Here is a 24,168-nt window from a genome sequence, read left to right as displayed (position 1 = left end):
CAACAAGTTAATACACACAAAGCCTTACAGGCACTTCAAGGCATGATGTGCATAACGCGGTCATCCAGCTTGCGCGGGTTAGGCTGAGAACTGCGATTCAAGTTCCCACATAGTGGCTAAAGCGAATCGCAACAAGTTAATATACACAAAGCCTTACAGGCACTTCTAGGCATGATGTGCATAACGCGGTCATCCAGCTTGCGCGGGTTAGGCTCAGCACTGCGATTCAAGTTTGCACATAGCGGCTCAAACGAATCGCAACAAGTTAATACACACAACGCCTTAAAGGCACTTTTAGGCATGATGTGCAAAACGTGGTCATCCAGCTTGCGCGGGTTAGGCTCAGAACTGCGAATCAAGTTTGCACGTAGCGGCTCAAACGAATCGCAACAAGTTAATACACACAAAGCCTTACAGGCACTTCTAGGCATGATGTGCATAACGCGGTCATCCAGCTTGCGCGGGTTAGGCTCAGAACTGCGATTCAAGTTTGCACGTAGCGGCTCAAACGAATCGCAACAAGTTAATACACACAACGCCTTACAGGCACTTTTAGGCATTATGTGCAAAACGCGGTCATCTAGCTTGCGCGGGTTAGGCTCAGAACTGCGATTCAAGTTTGCACGTAGCGGCTCAAACGAATCGCAACAAGTTAATACGCACAACGCCTTAAAGGCACTTTTAGGCATGATGTGCAAAACGTGGTCATCCAGCTTGCGCGGGTTAGCCTCAGAACTGCGATTCAAGTTTGCACGTAGCGGCTCAAACGAATCGCAACAAGTTAATACACACAAAGCCTTACAGGCACTTCTAGGCATGATGTGCAAAACGTGGTCATCCAGCTTGCGCGGGTTAGGCTGAGAACTGCGATTCAAGTTCGCACATAGCGGCTAAAGCGAATCGCAACAAGTTAATACACACAAAGCCTTACAGGCACTTTTAGGCATGATGTGAAAAACGAGGTCATCCAGCTTGCGCGGGTTAGGCTGAGAACTGCGATTCAAGTTCGCACATAGCGGCTAAAGCGAATCGCAACAAGTTAATACACACAAAGCCTTACAGGCACTTCTAGGCATGATGTGCATGACGCGGTCATCCAGCTTGCGCGGGTTAGGCTCAGAACTGCGATTCAAGTTTGCACGTAGCGGCTCAAACGAATCGCAACAAGGTAATACACACAAATCCTTACAGGCGCTTCTAGGCATGATGTGCATAACGCCGTCATCCAGCTTGCGCGGGTTAGGCTCAGAACTGCGATTCAAGTTTGCACGTAGCGGCTCAAACGAATCGCAACAAGTTAATACACACAACGCCTTAAAGGCACTTTTAGGCATGATGTGCAAAACGTGGTCATCCAGCTTGCGCGGGTTAGCCTCAGAACTGCGATTCAAGTTTGCACGTAGCGGCTCAAACGAATCGCAACAAGTTAATACACACAAAGCCTTACAGGCACTTCCAGGCATGATGTGCAAAACGTGGTCATCCAGCTTGCGCGGGTTAGGCTGAGAACTGCGATTCAAGTTCGCACATAGCGGCTAAAGCGAATCGCAACAAGTTAATACACACAAAGCCTTACAGGCACTTTTAGGCATGATGTGAAAATCGAGGTCATCCAGCTTGCGCGGGTTAGGCTGAGAACTGCGATTCAAGTTCGCACATAGCGGCTAAAGCGAATCGCAACAAGTTAATACACACAAAGCCTTACAGGCACTTCTAGGCATGATGTGCATGGCGCGGTCATCCAGCTTGCGCGGGTTAGGCTCAGAACTGCGATTCAAGTTTGCACGTAGCGGCTCAAACGAATCGCAACAAGTTAATGCACACAACGCCTTAAAGGCACTTTTAGGCATGATGTGAAAACGTGGTCATCCAGCTTGCGCGGGTTAGGCTCAGAACTGCGAATCAAGTTTGCACGTAGCGGCTCAAACGAATCGCAACAAGTTAATACACACAAAGCCTTACAGGCACTTCTAGGCACGATGTGCATAACGCGGTCATCCAGCTTGCGCGGGTTAGGCTCAGAACTGCGATTCAAGTTTGCACGTAGCGGCTCTAACGAACCGCAACAAGTTAATACACACAAAGCCTTAAAGGCATGATGTGCAAAACGTGGTCATCCAGCTTGCGCGGGTTAGGCTCAGAACTGCGATTCAAGTTTGCACATAGCGGCTAAAGCGAATCGCAACAAGTTAATACACACAAAGCCTTACAGGCACTTTTAGGCATGATGTGAAAAACGAGGTCATCCAGCTTGCGCGGGTTAGGCTCAGAACTGCGATTCAAGTTTGCACGTAGCGGCTCAAACGAACCGCAACAAGTTAATACACTCAAAGCCTTACAGGCACTTCTAGGCATGATGTGCATAACGCGGTCTTCCAGCTTCCGCGGGTTAGGCTCAGAACTGCGATTCAAGTTCGCACGTAGCGGCTCAAACGAATCGCAACAACTTAATACACACAACGCCTTAAAGGCACTTTTAGGCATGATGTGCAAAACGTGGTCATCCAGCTTGCGCGGGTTAGGCTCAGAACTGCGATTCAAGTTCGCACATAGTGGCTAAATCGAATCGCAATAAGTTAATACACACAACGCCTTACAGGCACTTTTAGGCATGGTGTGCAAATAGGCGTCACTCAAGCTGCGCGGGTTAGGTACAGAACTGCGATTCAAGTTCGCACATAGCGGCTAAAGCGAATCGCAACAAGTTAATACACACAAAGCCTTACAGGCACTTCTAGGCATGATTTGCATAACGCGGTCATCCAGCTTGCGCGGGTTAGGCTCAGAACTGCGATTCAAGTTTGCACGTAGCGGCTCAAACGAATCGCAACAAGTTAATACACACAACGCCTTAAAGGCACTTTTAGGCATGATGTGCAAAACGTGGTCATCCTGCTTGCGCGGGTTAGGCTCAGAACTGCGAATCAAGTTTGCACGTAGCGGCTCAAACGAATCGCAACAAGTTAATACACACAAAGCCTTACAGGCACTTCTAGGCATGATGTGCATAACGCGGTCATCCAGCTTGCGCGGGTTAGGCTCAGAACTGCGATTCAAGTTTGCACGTAGCGGCTCAAACGAATCGCAACAAGTTAATACACACAACGCCTTACAGGCACTTTTAGGCATTATGTGCAAAACGCGGTCATCCAGCTTGCGCGGGTTAGCCTCAGAACTGCGATTCAAGTTTGCACGTAGCGGCTCAAACGAATCGCAACAAGTTAATACACACAAAGCCTTACAGGCACTTCTAGGCATGATGTGCAAAACGTGGTCATCCAGCTTGCGCGGGTTAGGCTGAGAACTGCGATTCAAGTTCGCACATAGCGGCTAAAGCGAATCGCAACAAGTTAATACACACAAAGCCTTACAGGCACTTTTAGGCATGATGTGAAAAACGAGGTCATCCAGCTTGCGCGGGTTAGGCTGAGAACTGCGATTCAAGTTCGCACATAGCGGCTAAAGCGAATCGCAACAAGTTAATACACACAAAGCCTTACAGGCACTTCTAGGCATGATGTGCATGACGCGGTCATCCAGCTTGCGCGGGTTAGGCTCAGAACTGCGATTCAAGTTTCCACGTAGCGGCTCAAACGAATCGCAATAAGTTAATACACACAACGCCTTAAAGGCACTTTTAGGCATGATGTGAAAACGTGGTCATCCAGCTTGCGCGGGTTAGGCTCAGAACTGCGAATCAAGTTTGCACGTAGCGGCTCAAACGAATCGCAACAAGTTAATACACACAAAGCCTTACAGGCACTTCTAGGCATGATGTGCATAACGCCGTCATCCAGCTTGCGCGGGTTAGGCTCAGAACTGCGATTCAAGTTTGCACGTAGCGGCTCAAACGAATCGCAACAAGTTAATACACACAACCACTTAAACGCATGATGTGCAAAACGTGGTCATCCAGCTTGCGCGGGTTAGGCTCAGAACTGCGATTCGTTTGCACGTAGCGGCTCAAACGAACCGCAACAAGTTAATACACACAACGCCTTAAAGGCACTTTTAGGCATGATGTGCAAAACGTGGTCATCCAGCTTGCGCGGGTTAGGCTCACTCTGCGATTCAAGTTTGTACGTAGCGGCTCAAACGAACCGCAACAAGTTAATACACTCCAAGCCTTACAGGCACTTCTAGGCATGATGTGCATAACTCGGTCATCCAGCTTCCGCGGGTTAGGCTCAGAACTGCGATTCAAGTTTGCACGTAGCGGCTCAAACGAATCGCAACAAGTTAATACACACAACGCCTTAAGGGGACTTTTAGGCATGATGTGCAAAACGTGGTCATCCAGCTTGCGCGGGTTAGGCTCAGAACTGCGATTCAAGTTCGCACATAGTGGCTAAAGCGAATCGCAACAAGTTAATACACACAACGCCTTACAGGCACTTTTAGGCATGATGTGCAAATAGGCGTCACTCAAGCTGCGCGGGTTAGGTACAGAACTGCGATTCAAGTTCGCACATAGCGGCTAAAGCGAATCGCAACAAGTTAATACACACAAAGCCTTACAGGCACTTCTAGGCATGATTTGCATAACGCTGTCACCCAGCTTGCGCGGGTTAGGCTCAGAACTGCGATTCAAGTTTGCACGTAGCGGCTCAAACGAATCGCAACAAGTTAATACACACAACGCCTTACAGGCACTTTTAGGCATTATGTGCAAAACGTGGTCATCCAGCTTGCGCGGGTTAGGCTGAGAACTGCGATTCAAGTTCGCACATAGCGGCTAAAGCGAATCGCAACAAGTTAATACACACAAAGCCTTACAGGCACTTTTAGGCATGATGTGAAAAACGAGGTCATCCAGCTTGCGCGGGTTAGGCTGAGAACTGCGATTCAAGTTCGCACATAGCGGCTAAAGCGAATCGCAACAAGTTAATACACACAAAGCCTTATAGGCACTTCTAGGCATGATGTGCATAACGCGGTCATCCAGCTTGCGCGGGTTAGGCTCAGAACTGCGATTCAAGTTTGCACGTAGCGGCTCAAACGAATCGCAACAAGTTAATACACACAACGCCTTAAAGGCACTTTTAGGCATGATGTGCAAAACGTGGTCATCCAGCTTGCGCGGGTTAGCCTCAGAACTGCGATTCAAGTTTGCACGTAGCGGCTCAAACGAATCGCAACAAGTTAATACACACAAAGCCTTACAGGCACTTCTAGGCATGATGTGCATAACGCGGTCATCCAGCTTGCGCGGGTTAGGCTCAGAACTGCGATTCAAGTTTGCACGTAGCGGCTCAAACGAATCGCAACAAGTTAATAGACACAACGCCTTAAAGGCACTTTTAGGCATGATGTGCAAAACGTGGTCATCCAGCTTGCGCGGGTTAGCCTCAGAACTGCGATTCAAGTTTGCACGTAGCGGCTCAAACGAATCGCAACAAGTTAATACACACAAAGCCTTACAGGCACTTCTAGGCATGATGTGCAAAACGTGGTCATCCAGCTTGCGCGGGTTAGGCTGAGAACTGCGATTCAAGTTCGCACATAGCGGCTAAGGCGAATCGCAACAAGTTAATACACACAAAGCCTTACAGGCACTTTTAGGCATGATGTGAAAAAGAGGTCATCCAGCTTGCGCGGGTTAGGCTGAGAATTGCGATTCAAGTTCGCACATAGCGGCTAAAGCGAATCGCAACAAGTTAATACACACAAAGCCTTACAGGCACTTCTAGGCATGATGTGCATAACGCGGTCATCCAGCTTGCGCGGGTTAGGCTGAGAACTGCGATTCAAGTTCGCACATAGCGGCTAAAGAGAATCGCAACAAGTTAATATACACAAAGCCTTACAGGCACTTCTAGGCATGATGTGCATAACGCGGTCATCCAGCTTGCGCCTGTTAGGCTCAGAACTGCGATTCAAGTTTGCACGTAGCGGCTCAAACGAATCGCAACAAGTTAATACACACAACGCCTTAAAGGCACTTTTAGGCATGATGTGCAAAACGTGGTCATCCAGCTTGCGCGGGTTAGGCTCAGAACTGCGAATCAAGTTTGCACGTAGCGGCTCAAACGAATCGCAACAAGTTAATACACACAAAGCCTTACAGGCACTTCTAGGCATGATGTGCATAACGCGGTCATCTAGCTTGCGCGGGTTAGGCTCAGAACTGCGATTCAAGTTTGCACGTAGCGGCTCAAACGAATCGCAACAAGTTAATACACACAACGCCTTACAGGCACTTTTAGGCATTATGTGCAAAACGCGGTCATCCAGCTTGCGCGGGTTAGCCTCAGAACTGCGATTCAAGTTTGCACGTAGCGGCTCAAACGAATCGCAACAAGTTAATACACACAAAGCCTTACAGGCACTTCTAGGCATGATGTGAAAAACGAGGTCATCCAGCTTGCGCTGGTTAGGCTGAGAACTGCGATTCAAGTTCGCACATAGCGGCTAAAGCGAATCGCAACAAGTTAATACACACAAAGCCTTACAGGCACTTCTAGGCATGATGTGCATGACGCGGTCATCCAGCTTGCGCGGGTTAGGCTCAGAACTGCGATTCAAGTTTGCACGTAGCGGCTCAAACGAATCGCAACAAGTTAATACACACAACGCCTTAAAGGCACTTTTAGGCATGATGTGAAAACGTGGTCATCCAGCTTGCGCGGGTTAGGCTCAGAACTGCGAATCAAGTTTGCACGTAGCGGCTCAAACGAATCGCAACAAGTTAATACACACAAAGCCTTACAGGCACTTCTAGGCACGATGTGCATAACGCGGTCATCCAGCTTGCGCGGGTTAGGCTCAGAACTGCGATTCAAGTTTGCACGTAGCGGCTCAAACGAATCGCAACAAGTTAATACACACAACGCCTTAAAGGCATGATGTGCAAAACGTGGTCATCCAGCTTGCGCGGGTTAGGCTCAGAACTGCGATTCAAGTTTGCACGTAGCGGCTCAAACGAACCGCAACAAGTTAATACACACAACGCCTTGAAGGCACTTTTAGGCATAATGTGCAAAACGTGGTCATCCAGCTTGCGCGGGTTAGGCTCAGAACTGCGATTCAAGTTTGCACGTAGCGGCTCAAACGAACCGCAACAAGTTAATACACTCAAAGCCTTACAGGCACTTCTAGGCATGATGTGCATAACGCGGTCATCCAGCTTCCGCGGGTTAGGCTCAGAACTGCGATTCAAGTTTGCACGTAGCGGCTCAAACGAATCGCAACAAGTTAATACACACAACGCCTTAAAGGCACTTTTAGGCATGATGTGCAAAACGTGGTCATCCAGCTTGCGCGGGTTAGGCTCAGAACTGCGATTCAAGTTCGCACATAGTGGCTAAAGCGAATCGCAACAAGTTAATACACACAACGCCTTACAGGCACTTTTAGGCATGATGTGCAAATAGGCGTCACTCAAGCTGCGCGGGTTAGGTACAGAACTGCGATTCAAGTTCGCACATAGCGGCTAAAGCGAATCGCAACAAGTTAATACACACAAAGCCTTACAGGCACTTCTAGGCATGATTTGCATAACGCTGTCACCCAGCTTGCGCGGGTTAGGCTCAGAACTGCGATTCAAGTTTGCACGTAGCGGCTCAAACGAATCGCAACAAGTTAATACACACAACCCCTTACAGGCACTTTTAGGCATTATGTGCAAAACGTGGTCATCCAGCTTGCGCGGGTTAGGCTGAGAACTGCGATTCAAGTTCGCACATAGCGGCTAAAGCGAATCGCAACAAGTTAATACACACAAAGCCTTACAGGCACTTTTAGGCATGATGTGAAAAACGAGGTCATCCAGCTCTCGCGGGTTAGGTACAGAACTGCGATTCAAGTTCGCACATAGCGGCTAAAGCGAATCGCAACAAGTTAATACACACAAAGCCTTACAGGCACTTCTAGGCATGATTTGCATAACGCTGTCACCCAGCTTGCGCGGGTTAGGCTCAGAACTGCGATTCAAGTTTGCACGTAGCGGCTCAAACGAATCGCAACAAGTTAATACACACAACGCCTTACAGGCACTTTTAGGCATTATGTGCAAAACGTGGTCATCCAGCTTGCGCGGGTTAGGCTGAGAACTGCGATTCAATTTCGCACATAGCGGCTAAAGCGAATCGCAACAAGTTAATACACACAAAGCCTTACAGGCACTTTTAGGCATGATGTGAAAAACGAGGTCATCCAGCTTGCGCGGGTTAGGCTGAGAACTGCGATTCAAGTTCGCACATAGCGGCTAAAGCGAATCGCAACAAGTTAATACACACAAAGCCTTACAGGCACTTTTAGGCATGATGTGAAAAAGAGGTCATCCAGCTTGCGCGGGTTAGGCTGAGAACTGCGATTCAAGTTCGCACATAGCGGCTAAAGCGAATCGCAACAAGTTAATACACACAAAGCCTTACAGGCACTTCTAGGCATGATGTGCATAACGCGGTCATCCAGCTTGCGCGGGTTAGGCTGAGAACTGCGATTCAAGTTCGCACATAGTGGCTAAAGCGAATCGCAACAAGTTAATATACACAAAGCCTTACAGGCACTTCTAGGCATGATGTGCATAACGCGGTCATCCAGCTTGCGTGGGTTAGGCTCAGCACTGCGATTCAAGTTTGCACGTAGCGGCTCAAACGAATCGCAACAAGTTAATACACACAACGCCTTAAAGGCACTTTTAGGCATGATGTGCAAAACGTGGTCATCCAGCTTGCGCGGGTTAGGCTCAGAACTGCGAATCAAGTTTGCACGTAGCGGCTCAAACGAATCGCAACAAGTTAATGCACACAAAGCCTTACAGGCACTTCTAGGCATGATGTGCATAACGCGGTCATCCAGCTTGCGCGGGTTAGGCTCAGAACTGCGATTCAAGTTTGCACGTAGCGGCTCAAAAGAATCGCAACAAGTTAATACACACAACGCCTTACAGGCACTTTTAGGCATTATGTGCAAAACGCGGTCATCCAGCTTGCGCGGGTTAGGCTCAGAACTGCGATTCAAGTTTGCACGTAGCGGCTCAAACGAATCGCAACAAGTTAATACACACAACGCCTTAAAGGCACTTTTAGGCATGATGTGCAAAACGTGGTCATCCAGCTTGCGCGGGTTAGCCTCAGAACTGCGATTCAAGTTTGCACGTAGCGGCTCAAACGAATCGCAACAAGTTAATACACACAAAGCCTTACAGGCACTTCTAGGCATGATGTGCAAAACGTGGTCAACCAGCTTGCGCGGGTTAGGCTGAGAACTGCGATTCAAGTTCGCACATAGCGGCTAAAGCGAATCGCAACAAGTTAATACACACAAAGCCTTACAGGCACTTTTAGGCATGATGTGAAAAACGAGGTCATCCAGCTTGCGCGGGTTAGGCTGAGAACTGCGATTCAAGTTCGCACATAGCGGCTAAAGCGAATCGCAACAAGTTAATACACACAAAGCCTTACAGGCACTTCTAGGCATGATGTGCATGACGCGGTCATCCAGCTTGCGCGGGTTAGGCTCAGAACTGCGATTCAAGTTTGCACGTAGCGGCTCAAACGAATCGCAACAAGTTAATACACACAACCACTTAAACGCATGATGTGCAAAACGTGGTCATCCAGCTTGCGCGGGTTAGGCTCAGAACTGCGATTCGTTTGCACGTAGCGGCTCAAACGAACCGCAACAAGTTAATACACACAACGCCTTAAAGGCACTTTTAGGCATGATGTGCAAAACGTGGTCATCCAGCTTGCGCGGGTTAGGCTCACTCTGCGATTCAAGTTTGTACGTAGCGGCTCAAACGAATCGCAACAAGTTAATACACACAACCACTTAAACGCATGATGTGCAAAACGTGGTCATCCAGCTTGCGCGGGTTAGGCTCAGAACTGCGATTCGTTTGCACGTAGCGGCTCAAACGAACCGCAACAAGTTAATACACACAACGCCTTAAAGGCACTTTTAGGCATGATGTGCAAAACGTGGTCATCCAGCTTGCGCGGGTTAGGCTCACTCTGCGATTCAAGTTTGTACGTAGCGGCTCAAACGAACCGCAACAAGTTAATACACTCAAAGCCTTACAGGCACTTCTAGGCATGATGTGCATAACTCGGTCATCCAGCTTCCGCGGGTTAGGCTCAGAACTGCGATTCAAGTTTGCACGTAGCGGCTCAAACGAATCGCAACAAGTTAATACACACAACGCCTTAAAGGGACTTTTAGGCATGATGTGCAAAACGTGGTAATCCAGCTTGCGCGGGTTAGGCTCAGAACTGCGATTCAAGTTCGCACATAGTGGCTAAAGCGAATCGCAACAAGTTAATACACACAACGCCTTACAGGCACTTTTAGGCATGATGTGCAAATAGGCGTCACTCAAGCTGCGCGGGTTAGGTACAGAACTGCGATTCAAGTTCGCACATAGCGGCTAAAGCGAATCGCAACAAGTTAATACACACAAAGCCTTACAGGCACTTCTAGGCATGATTTGCATAACGCTGTCACCCAGCTTGCGCGGGTTAGGCTCAGAACTGCGATTCAAGTTTGCACGTAGCGGCTCAAACGAATCGCAACAAGTTAATACACACAACGCCTTACAGGCACTTTTAGGCATTATGTGCAAAACGTGGTCATCCAGCTTGCGCGGGTTAGGCTGAGAACTGCGATTCAAGTTCGCACATAGCGGCTAAAGCGAATCGCAACAAGTTAATACACACAAAGCCTTACAGGCACTTTTAGGCATGATGTGAAAAACGAGGTCATCCAGCTTGCGCGGGTTAGGCTGAGAACTGCGATTCAAGTTCGCACATAGCGGCTAAAGCGAATCGCAACAAGTTAATACACACAACGCCTTACAGGCACTTTTAGGCATGATGTGCAAATAGGCGTCACTCAAGCTGCGCGGGTTAGGTACAGAACTGCGATTCAAGTTCGCACATAGCGGCTAAAGCGAATCGCAACAAGTTAATACACACAAAGCCTTACAGGCACTTCTAGGCATGATTTGCGTAACGCTGTCACCCAGCTTGCGCGGGTTAGGCTCAGAACTGCGATTCAAGTTTGCACGTAGCGGCTCGAACGAATCGCAACAAGTTAATACACACAACCCCTTACAGGCACTTTTAGGCATTATGTGCAAAACGTGGTCATCCAGCTTGCGCGGGTTAGGCTGAGAACTGCGATTCAAGTTCGCACATAGCGGCTAAAGCGAATCGCAACAAGTTAATACACACAAAGCCTTACAGGCACTTTTAGGCATGATGTGAAAAACGAGGTCATCCAGCTCTCGCGGGTTAGGTACAGAACTGCGATTCAAGTTCGCACATAGCGGCTAAAGCGAATCGCAACAAGTTAATACACACAAAGCCTTACAGGCACTTCTAGGCATGATTTGCATAACGCTGTCACCCAGCTTGCGCGGGTTAGGCTCAGAACTGCGATTCAAGTTTGCACGTAGCGGCTCAAACGAATCGCAACAAGTTAATACACACAACGCCTTACAGGCACTTTTAGGCATTATGTGCAAAACGTGGTCATCCAGCTTGCGCGGGTTAGGCTGAGAACTGCGATTCAATTTCGCACATAGCGGCTAAAGCGAATCGCAACAAGTTAATACACACAAAGCCTTACAGGCACTTTTAGGCATGATGTGAAAAACGAGGTCATCCAGCTTGCGCGGGTTAGGCTCAGAACTGCGATTCAAGTTCGCACATAGCGGCTAAAGCGAATCGCAACAAGTTAATACACACAAAGCCTTACAGGCACTTTTAGGCATGATGTGAAAAAGAGGTCATCCAGCTTGCGCGGGTTAGGCTGAGAACTGCGATTCAAGTTCGCACATAGCGGCTAAAGCGAATCGCAACAAGTTAATACACACAAAGCCTTACAGGCACTTCTAGGCATGATGTGCATAACGCGGTCATCCAGCTTGCGCGGGTTAGGCTGAGAACTGCGATTCAAGTTCGCACATAGTGGCTAAAGCGAATCGCAACAAGTTAATATACACAAAGCCTTACAGGCACTTCTAGGCATGATGTGCATAACGCGGTCATCCAGCTTGCGTGGGTTAGGCTCAGCACTGCGATTCAAGTTTGCACGTAGCGGCTCAAACGAATCGCAACAAGTTAATACACACAACGCCTTAAAGGCACTTTTAGGCATGATGTGCAAAACGTGGTCATCCAGCTTGCGCGGGTTAGGCTCAGAACTGCGAATCAAGTTTGCACGTAGCGGCTCAAACGAATCGCAACAAGTTAATGCACACAAAGCCTTACAGGCACTTCTAGGCATGATGTGCATAACGCGGTCATCCAGCTTGCGCGGGTTAGGCTCAGAACTGCGATTCAAGTTTGCACGTAGCGGCTCAAAAGAATCGCAACAAGTTAATACACACAACGCCTTACAGGCACTTTTAGGCATTATGTGCAAAACGCGGTCATCCAGCTTGCGCGGGTTAGGCTCAGAACTGCGATTCAAGTTCGCACATAGCGGCTAAAGCGAATCGCAACAAGTTAATACACACAAAGCCTTACAGGCACTTTTAGGCATGATCTGAAAAACGAGGTCATCCAGCTTGCGCGGGTTAGGCTGAGAACTGCGATTCAAGTTCGCACATAGCGGCTAAAGCGAATCGCAACAAGTTAATACACACAAAGCCTTACAGGCACTTCTAGGCATGATGTGCATGACGCGGTCATCCAGCTTGCGCGGGTTAGGCTCAGAACTGCGATTCAAGTTTCCACGTAGCGGCTCAAACGAATCGCAACAAGTTAATACACACAACGCCTTAAAGGCACTTTTAGGCATGATGTGAAAACGTGGTCATCCAGCTTGCGCGGGTTAGGCTCAGAACTGCGAATCAAGTTTGCACGTAGCGGCTCAAACGAATCGCAACAAGTTAATACACACAAAGCCTTACAGGCACTTCTAGGCATGATGTGCATAACGCCGTCATCCAGCTTGCGCGGGTTAGGCTCAGAACTGCGATTCAAGTTTGCACGTAGCGGCTCAAACGAATCGCAACAAGTTAATACACACAACCACTTAAACGCATGATGTGCAAAACGTGGTCATCCAGCTTGCGCGGGTTAGGCTCAGAACTGCGATTCGTTTGCACGTAGCGGCTCAAACGAACCGCAACAAGTTAATACACACAACGCCTTAAAGGCACTTTTAGGCATGATGTGCAAAACGTGGTCATCCAGCTTGCGCGGGTTAGGCTCACTCTGCGATTCAAGTTTGTACGTAGCGGCTCAAACGAACCGCAACAAGTTAATACACTCAAAGCCTTACAGGCACTTCTAGGCATGATGTGCATAACTCGTTCATCCAGCTTCCGCGGGTTAGGCTCAGAACTGCGATTCAAGTTTGCACGTAGCGGCTCAAACGAATCGCAACAAGTTAATACACACAACGCCTTAAAGGGACTTTTAGGCATGATGTGCAAAACGTGGTAATCCAGCTTGCGCGGGTTAGGCTCAGAACTGCGATTCAAGTTCGCACATAGTGGCTAAAGCGAATCGCAACAAGTTAATACACACAACGCCTTACAGGCACTTTTAGGCATGATGTGCAAATAGGCGTCACTCAAGCTGCGCGGGTTAGGTACAGAACTGCGATTCAAGTTCGCACATAGCGGCTAAAGCGAATCGCAACAAGTTAATACACACAAAGCCTTACAGGCACTTCTAGGCATGATTTGCATAACGCTGTCACCCAGCTTGCGCGGGTTAGGCTCAGAACTGCGATTCAAGTTTGCACGTAGCGGCTCAAACGAATCGCAACAAGTTAATACACACAACGCCTTACAGGCACTTTTAGGCATTATGTGCAAAACGTGGTCATCCAGCTTGCGCGGGTTAGGCTGAGAACTGCGATTCAAGTTCGCACATAGCGGCTAAAGCGAATCGCAACAAGTTAATACACACAAAGCCTTACAGGCACTTTTAGGCATGATGTGAAAAACGAGGTCATCCAGCTTGCGCGGGTTAGGCTGAGAACTGCGATTCAAGTTCGCACATAGCGGCTAAAGCGAATCGCAACAAGTTAATACACACAACGCCTTAAAGGCACTTTTAGGCATGATGTGCAAAACGTGGTCATCCAGCTTGCGCGGGTTAGGCTCAGAACTGCGATTCAATTTTGCACGTAGCGGCTCAAACGAATCGCAACAAGTTAATACACACAACGCCTTACAGGCACTTTTAGGCATTATGTGCAAAACGCGGTCATCCAGCTTGCGCGGGTTAGCCTCAGAACTGCGATTCAAGTTTGCACGTAGCGGCTCAAACGAATCGCAACAAGTTAATACACACAACGCCTTAAAGGCACTTTTAGGCATGATGTGCAAAACGTGGTCATCCAGCTTGCGCGGGTTAGCCTCAGAACTGCGATTCAAGTTTGCACGTAGCGGCTCAAACGAATCGCAACAAGTTAATACACACAAAGCCTTACAGGCACTTCTAGGCATGATGTGCAAAACGTGGTCATCCAGCTTGCGCGGGTTAGCCTCAGAACTGCGATTCAAGTTTGCACGTAGCGGCTCAAACGAATCGCAACAAGTTAATACACACAACGCCTTAAAGGCACTTTTAGGCATGATGTGCAAAACGAGGTCATCCAGCTTGCGCGGGTTAGGCTGAGAACTGCGATTCAAGTTCGCACATAGCGGCTCAAACGAATCGCAACAAGTTAATACACACAAAGCCTTAAAGGCACTTTTAGGCATGATGTGCAAAACGAGGTCATCCAGCTTGCGCGGGTTAGGCTGAGAACTGCGATTCAAGTTCGCACATAGCGGCTAAAGCGAATCGCAACAAGTTAATACACACAAAGCCTTACAGGCACTTTTCGGCATGATGTGAAAAAGAGGTCATCCAGCTTGCGCGGGTTAGGCTGAGAACTGCGCTTCAAGTTCGCACATAGCGGCTAAAGCGAATCGCAACAGGTTAATACACACAAAGCCTTACAGGCACTTCTAGGCATGATGTGCATAACGCGGTCATCCAGCTTGCGCGGGTTAGGCTCAGAACTGCGATTCAAGTTTGCACGTAGCGGCTCAAACGAATCGCAACAAGTTAATACACACAACGCCTTAAAGGCACTTTAAGGCATGATGTGCAAAACGTGGTCATCCAGCTTGCGCGGGTTAGGCTCAGAACTGCGAATCAAGTTTGCACGTAGCGGCTCAAAGGAATCGCAACAAGTTAATACACACAAAGTCTTACAGGCACTTCTAGGCATGATGTGCATAACGCGGTCATCCAGCTTGCGCGGGTTAGGCTCAGAACTGCGATTCAAGTTTGCACGTAGCGGCTCAAACTAATCGCAACAAGTTAATACACACAACGCCTTACAGGCACTTTTATGCATTATGTGCAAAACGCGGTCATCCAGCTTGCGCGGGTTAGGCTCAGAACTGCGATTCAAGTTCGCACATAGCGGCTAAAGCGAATCGCAACAAGTTAATACACACAAAGCCTTACAGGCACTTCTAGGCATGATGTGCATAACGCGGTCATCCAGCTTGCGCGGGTTAGGCTCAGAACTGCGATTCAAGTTTGCACGTAGCGGCTCAAACGAATCGCAACAAGTTAATACACAAAACGCCTTACAGGCACTTTTAGGCATTATGTGCAAAACGTGGTCATCCAGCTTGCGCGGGTTAGGCTCAGAACTGCGATTCAAGTTTGCACGTAGCGGCTCAAACGAATCGCAACAAGTTAATACACACAACGCCTTAAAGGCACTTTTAGGCATGATGTGCAAAACATGGTCATCCAGCTTGCGCGGGTTAGCCTCAGAACTGCGATTCAAGTTTGCACGTAGCGGCTCAAACGAATCGCAACAAGTTAATACACACAACGCCTTAAAGGCACTTTTAGGCATGATGTGCAAAACGAGGTCATCCAGCTTGCGCGGGTTAGGCTGAGAACTGCGATTCAAGTTCGCACATAGCGGCTCAAACGAATCGCAACAAGTTAATACACACAACGCCTTACAGGCACTTTTAGGCATTATGTGCAAAACGCGGTCATCCAGCTTGCGCGGGTTAGGCTCAGAACTGCGATTCAAGTTCGCACATAGCGGCTAAAGCGAATCGCAACAAGTTAATACACACAAAGCCTTACAGGCACTTTTAGGCATGATGTGAAAAACGAGGTCATCCAGCTTGCGCGGGTTAGGCTGAGAACTGCGATTCAAGTTCGCACATAGCGGCTAAAGCGAATCGCAACAAGTTAATACACACAAAGCCTTACAGGCACTTCTAGGCATGATGTGCATAACGCGGTCATCCAGCTTGCGCGGGTTAGGCTCAGAACTGCGATTCAAATTTGCACGTAGCGGCTCAAACGAATCGCAACAAGTTAATAGACACAACGCCTTAAAGGCACTTTTAGGCATGATGTGCAAAACGTGGTCATCCAGCTTGCGCGGGTTAGCCTCAGAACTGCGATTCAAGTTTGCACGTAGCGGCTCAAACGAATCGCAACAAGTTAATACACACAAAGCCTTACAGGCACTTCTAGGCATGATGTGCAAAACGTGGTCATCCAGCTTGCGCGGGTTAGGCTGAGAACTGCGATTCAAGTTCGCACATAGCGGCTAAAGCGAATCGCAACAAGTTAATACACACAAAGCCTTACAGGCACTTCAAGGCATGATGTGCATAACGCGGTCATCCAGCTTGCGCGGGTTAGGCTGAGAACTGCGATTCAAGTTCGCACATAGTGGCTAAAGCGAATCGCAACAAGTTAATATACACAAAGCCTTACAGGCACTTCTAGGCATGATGTGCATAACGCGGTCATCCAGCTTGCGCGGGTTAGGCTCAGCACTGCGATTCAAGTTTGCACATAGCGGCTCAAACGAATCGCAACAAGTTAATACACACAACGCCTTAAAGGCACTTTTAGGCATGATGTGCAAAACGTGGTCATCCAGCTTGCGCGGGTTAGGCTCAGAACTGCGAATCAAGTTTGCACGTAGCGGCTCAAACGAATCGCAACAAGTTAATACACACAAAGCCTTACAGGCACTTCTAGGCATGATGTGCATAACGCGGTCATCCAGCTTGCGCGGGTTAGGCTCAGAACTGCGATTCAAGTTTGCACGTAGCGGCTCAAACGAATCGCAACAAGTTAATACACACAACGCCTTACAGGCACTTTTAGGCATTATGTGCAAAACGCGGTCATCTAGCTTGCGCGGGTTAGGCTCAGAACTGCGATTCAAGTTTGCACGTAGCGGCTCAAACGAATCGCAACAAGTTAATACGCACAACGCCTTAAAGGCACTTTTAGGCATGATGTGCAAAACGTGGTCATCCAGCTTGCGCGGGTTAGCCTCAGAACTGCGATTCAAGTTTGCACGTAGCGGCTCAAACGAATCGCAACAAGTTAATACACACAAAGCCTTACAGGCACTTCTAGGCATGATGTGCAAAACGTGGTCATCCAGCTTGCGCGGGTTAGGCTGAGAACTGCGATTCAAGTTCGCACATAGCGGCTAAAGCGAATCGCAACAAGTTAATACACACAAAGCCTTACAGGCACTTTTAGGCATGATGTGCAAATAGGCGTCACTCAAGCTGCGCGGGTTAGGTACAGAACTGCGATTCAAGTTCGCACATAGCGGCTAAAGCGAATCGCAACAAGTTAATACACACAAAGCCTTACAGGCACTTCTAGGCATGATTTGCATAACGCTGTCACCCAGCTTGCGCGGGTTAGGCTCAGAACTGCGATTCAAGTTTGCACGTAGCGGCTCAAACGAATCGCAACAAGTTAATACACACAACGCCTTACAGGCACTTTTAGGCATTATGTGCAAAACGTGGTCATCCAGCTTGCGCGGGTTAGGCTGAGAACTGCGATTCAAGTTCGCACATAGCGGCTAAAGCGAATCGCAACAAGTTAATACACACAAAGCCTTACAGGCACTTTTAGGCATGTTGTGAAAAACGAGGTCATCCAGCTTGCGCGGGTTAGGCTGAGAACTGCGATTCAAGTTCGCACATAGCGGCTAAAGCGAATCGCAACAAGTTAATACACACAACGCCTTACAGGCACTTTTAGGCATGATGTGCAAATAGGCGTCACTCAAGCTGCGCGGGTTAGGTACAGAACTGCGATTCAAGTTCGCACATAGCGGCTAAAGCGAATCGCAACAAGTTAATACACACAAAGCCTTACAGGCACTTCTAGGCATGATTTGCGTAACGCTGTCACCCAGCTTGCGCGGGTTAGGCTCAGAACTGCGATTCAAGTTTGCACGTAGCGGCTCAAACGAATCGCAACAAGTTAATACACACAACCCCTTACAGGCACTTTTAGGCATTATGTGCAAAACGTGGTCATCCAGCTTGCGCGGGTTAGGCTGAGAACTGCGATTCAAGTTCGCACATAGCGGCTAAAGCGAATCGCAACAAGTTAATACACACAAAGCCTTACAGGCACTTTTAGGCATGATGTGAAAAACGAGGTCATCCAGCTCTCGCGGGTTAGGTACAGAACTGCGATTCAAGTTCGCACATAGCGGCTAAAGCGAATCGCAGCAAGTTAATACACACAAAGCCTTACAGGCACTTCTAGGCATGATTTGCATAACGCTGTCACCCAGCTTGCGCGGGTTAGGCTCAGAACTGCGATTCAAGTTTGCACGTAGCGGCTCAAACGAATCGCAACAAGTTAATACACACAACGCCTTACAGGCACTTTTAGGCATTATGTGCAAAACGTGGTCATCCAGCTTGCGCGGGTTAGGCTGAGAACTGCGATTCAATTTCGCACATAGCGGCTAAAGCGAATCGCAACAAGTTAATACACACAAAGCCTTACAGGCACTTTTAGGCATGATGTGAAAAACGAGGTCATCCAGCTTGCGCGGGTTAGGCTGAGAACTGCGATTCAAGTTCGCACATAGCGGCTAAAGCGAATCGCAACAAGTTAATACACACAAAGCCTTACAGGCACTTTTAGGCATGATGTGAAAAAGAGGTCATCCAGCTTGCGCGGGTTAGGCTGAGAACTGCGATTCAAGTTCGCACATAGCGGCTAAAGCGAATCGCAACAAGTTAATACACACAAAGCCTTACAGGCACTTCTAGGCATGATGTGCATAACGCGGTCATCCAGCTTGCGCGGGTTAGGCTGAGAACTGCGATTCAAGTTCGCACATAGTGGCTAAAGCGAATCGCAACAAGTTAATATACACAAAGCCTTACAGGCACTTCTAGGCATGATGTGCATAACGCGGTCATCCAGCTTGCGTGGGTTAGGCTCAGCACTGCGATTCAAGTTTGCACGTAGCGGCTCAAACGAATCGCAACAAGTTAATACACACAACGCCTTAAAGGCACTTTTAGGCATGATGTGCAAAACGTGGTCATCCAGCTTGCGCGGGTTAGGCTCAGAACTGCGAATCAAGTTTGCACGTAGCGGCTCAAACGAATCGCAACAAGTTAATGCACACAAAGCCTTACAGGCACTTCTAGGCATGATGTGCATAACGCGGTCATCCAGCTTGCGCGGGTTAGGCTCAGAACTGCGATTCAAGTTTGCACGTAGCGGCTGAAAAGAATCGCAACAAGTTAATACACACAACGCCTTACAGGCACTTTTAGGCATTATGTGCAAAACGCGGTCATCCAGCTTGCGCGGGTTAGGCTCAGAACTGCGATTCAAGTTCGCACATAGCGGCTAAAGCGAATCGCAACAAGTTAATACACACAAAGCCTTACAGGCACTTTTAGGCATGATGTGAAAAACGAGGTCATCCAGCTTGCGCGGGTTAGGCTGAGAACTGCGATTCAAGTTCGCACATAGCGGCTAAAGCGAATCGCAACAAGTTAATACACACAAAGCCTTACAGGCACTTCTAGGCATGATGTGCATGACGCGGTCATCCAGCTTGCGCGGGTTAGGCTCAGAACTGCGATTCAAGTTTCCACGTAGCGGCTCAAACGAATCGCAACAAGTTAATACACACAACGCCTTAAAGGCACTTTTAGGCATGATGTGAAAACGTGGTCATCTAGCTTGCGCGGGTTAGGCTCAGAACTGCGAATCAAGTTTGCACGTAGCGGCTCAAACGAATCGCAACAAGTTAATACACACAAAGCCTTACAGGCACTTCTAGGCATGATGTGCATAACGCCGTCATCCAGCTTGCGCGGGTTAGGCTCAGAACTGCGATTCAAGTTTGCACGTAGCGGCTCAAACGAATCGCAACAAGTTAATACACACAACCACTTAAACGCATGATGTGCAAAACGTGGTCATCCAGCTTGCGCGGGTTAGGCTCAGAACTGCGATTCGTTTGCACGTAGCGGCTCAAACGAACCGCAACAAGTTAATACACACAACGCCTTAAAGGCACTTTTAGGCATGATGTGCAAAACGTGGTCATCCAGCTTGCGCGGGTTAGGCTCACTCTGCGATTCAAGTTTGTACGTAGCGGCTCAAACGAACCGCAACAAGTTAATACACTCAAAGCCTTACAGGCACTTCTAGGCATGATGTGCATAACTCGTTCATCCAGCTTCCGCGGGTTAGGCTCAGAACTGCGATTCAAGTTTGCACGTAGCGGCTCAAACGAATCGCAACAAGTTAATACACACAACGCCTTAAAGGGACTTTTAGGCATGATGTGCAAAACGTGGTAATCCAGCTTGCGCGGGTTAGGCTCAGAACTGCGATTCAAGTTCGCACATAGTGGCTAAAGCGAATCGCAACAAGTTAATACACACAACGCCTTACAGGCACTTTTAGGCATGATGTGCAAATAGGCGTCACTCAAGCTGCGCGGGTTAGGTACAGAACTGCGATTCAAGTTCGCACATAGCGGCTAAAGCGAATCGCAACAAGTTAATACACACAACGCCTTAAAGGCACTTTTAGGCATGATGTGCAAAACGTGGTCATCCAGCTTGCGCGGGTTAGGCTCAGAACTGCGATTCAATTTTGCACGTAGCGGCTCAAACGAATCGCAACAAGTTAATACACACAACGCCTTACAGGCACTTTTAGGCATTATGTGCAAAACGCGGTCATCCAGCTTGCGCGGGTTAGCCTCAGAACTGCGATTCAAGTTTGCACGTAGCGGCTCAAACGAATCGCAACAAGTTAATACACACAACGCCTTAAAGGCACTTTTAGGCATGATGTGCAAAACGTGGTCATCCAGCTTGCGCGGGTTAGCCTCAGAACTGCGATTCAAGTTTGCACGTAGCGGCTCAAACGAATCGCAACAAGTTAATACACACAAAGCCTTACAGGCACTTGGCATGATGTGCAAAACGTGGTCATCCAGCTTGCGCGGGTTAGGCTGAGAACTGCGATTCAAGTTCGCACATAGCGGCTAAAGCGAATCGCAACAAGTTAATACACACAAAGCCTTACAGGCACTTTTCGGCATGATGTGAAAAAGAGGTCACCCAGCTTGCGCGGTTTAGGCTGAGAACTGCGATTCAAGTTCGCACATAGCGGCTAAAGCGAATCGCAACAGGTTAATACACACAAAGCCTTACAGGCACTTCTAGGCATGATGTGCATAACGCGGTCATCCAGCTTGCGCGGGTTAGGCTCAGAACTGCGATTCAAGTTTGCACGTAGCGGCTCAAACGAATCGCAACAAGTTAATACACACAACGCCTTAAAGGCACTTTAAGGCATGATGTGCAAAACGTGGTCATCCAGCTTGCGCGGGTTAGGCTCAGAACTGCGAATCAAGTTTGCACGTAGCGGCTCAAAGGAATCGCAACAAGTTAATACACACAAAGTCTTACAGGCACTTCTAGGCATGATGTGCATAACGCGGTCATCCAGCTTGCGCGGGTTAGGCTCAGAACTGCGATTCAAGTTTGCACGTAGCGGCTCAAACTAATCGCAACAAGTTAATACACACAACGCCTTACAGGCACTTTTATGCATTATGTGCAAAACGCGGTCATCCAGCTTGCGCGGGTTAGGCTCAGAACTGCGATTCAAGTTCGCACATAGCGGCTAAAGCGAATCGCAACAAGTTAATACACACAAAGCCTTACAGGCACTTCTAGGCATGATGTGCATAACGCGGTCATCCAGCTTGCGCGGGTTAGGCTCAGAACTGCGATTCAAGTTTGCACGTAGCGGCTCAAACGAATCGCAACAAGTTAATACACAAAACGCCTTACAGGCACTTTTAGGCATTATGTGCAAAACGTGGTCATCCAGCTTGCGCGGGTTAGGCTCAGAACTGCGATTCAAGTTTGCACGTAGCGGCTCAAACGAATCGCAACAAGTTAATACACACAACGCCTTAAAGGCACTTTTAGGCATGATGTGCAAAACATGGTCATCCAGCTTGCGCGGGTTAGCCTCAGAACTGCGATTCAAGTTTGCACGTAGCGGCTCAAACGAATCGCAACAAGTTAATACACACAACGCCTTAAAGGCACTTTTAGGCATGATGTGCAAAACGAGGTCATCCAGCTTGCGCGGGTTAGGCTGAGAACTGCGATTCAAGTTCGCACATAGCGGCTCAAACGAATCGCAACAAGTTAATACACACAACGCCTTACAGGCACTTTTAGGCATTATGTGCAAAACGCGGTCATCCAGCTTGCGCGGGTTAGGCTCAGAACTGCGATTCAAGTTCGCACATAGCGGCTAAAGCGAATCGCAACAAGTTAATACACACAAAGCCTTACAGGCACTTTTAGGCATGATGTGAAAAAGAGGTCATCGAGCTTGCGCGGGTTAGGCTGAGAACTGCGATTCAAGTTCGCACATAGCGGCTAAAGCGAATCGCAACAAGTTAATACACACAAAGCCTTACAGGCACTTCAAGGCATGATGTGCATAACGCGGTCATCCAGCTTGCGCGGGTTAGGCTGAGAACTGCGATTCAAGTTCGCACATAGTGGCTAAAGCGAATCGCAACAAGTTAATATACACAAAGCCTTACAGGCACTTCTAGGCATGATGTGCATAACGCGGTCATCCAGCTTGCGCGGGTTAGGCTCAGCACTGCGATTCAAGTTTGCACATAGCGGCTCAAACGAATCGCAACAAGTTAATACACACAACGCCTTAAAGGCACTTTTAGGCATGATGTGCAAAACGTGGTCATCCAGCTTGCGCGGGTTAGGCTCAGAACTGCGAATCAAGTTTGCACGTAGCGGCTCAAACGAATCGCAACAAGTTAATACACACAAAGCCTTACAGGCACTTCTAGGCATGATGTGCATAACGCGGTCATCCAGCTTGCGCGGGTTAGGCTCAGAACTGCGATTCAAGTTTGCACGTAGCGGCTCAAACGAATCGCAACAAGTTAATACACACAACGCCTTACAGGCACTTTTAGGCATTATGTGCAAAACGCGGTCATCTAGCTTGCGCGGGTTAGGCTCAGAACTGCGATTCAAGTTTGCACGTAGCGGCTCAAACGAATCGCAACAAGTTAATACGCACAACGCCTTAAAGGCACTTTTAGGCATGATGTGCAAAACGTGGTCATCCAGCTTGCGCGGGTTAGCCTCAGAACTGCGATTCAAGTTTGCACGTAGCGGCTCAAACGAATCGCAACAAGTTAATACACACAAAGCCTTACAGGCACTTCTAGGCATGATGTGCAAAACGTGGTCATCCAGCTTGCGCGGGTTAGGCTGAGAACTGCGATTCAAGTTCGCACATAGCAGCTAAAGCGAATCGCAACAAGTTAATACACACAAAGCCTTACAGGCACTTTTAGGCATGATGTGAAAAACGAGGTCATCCAGCTTGCGCGGGTTAGGCTGAGAACTGCGATTCAAGTTCGCACATAGCGGCTAAAGCGAATCGCAACAAGTTAATACACACAACGCCTTAAAGGCACTTTTAGGCATGATGTGAAAACGTGGTCATCCAGCTTGCGCGGGTTAGGCTCAGAACTGCGAATCAAGTTTGCACGTAGCGGCTCAAACGAATCGCAACAAGTTAATACACACAAAGCCTTACAGGCACTTCTAGGCACGATGTGCATAACGCGGTCATCCAGCTTGCGCGGGTTAGGCTCAGAACTGCGATTCAAGTTTGCACGTAGCGGCTCTAACGAATCGCAACAAGTTAATACACACAAAGCCTTAAAGGCATGATGTGCAAAACGTGGTCATCCAGCTTGCGCGGGTTAGGCTCAGAACTGCGATTCAAGTTTGCACATAGCGGCTAAAGCGAATCGCAACAAGTTAATACACACAAAGCCTTA

Source organism: Amblyomma maculatum, unplaced genomic scaffold, assembly GCF_055883805.1.
Source record: "Amblyomma maculatum isolate TAMU_Amacu unplaced genomic scaffold, ASM5588380v1 scaffold_15, whole genome shotgun sequence".
NCBI lineage: Eukaryota > Metazoa > Arthropoda > Arachnida > Ixodida > Ixodidae > Amblyomma > Amblyomma maculatum.
Note: the sequence above shows the minus strand (reverse complement) of the source record.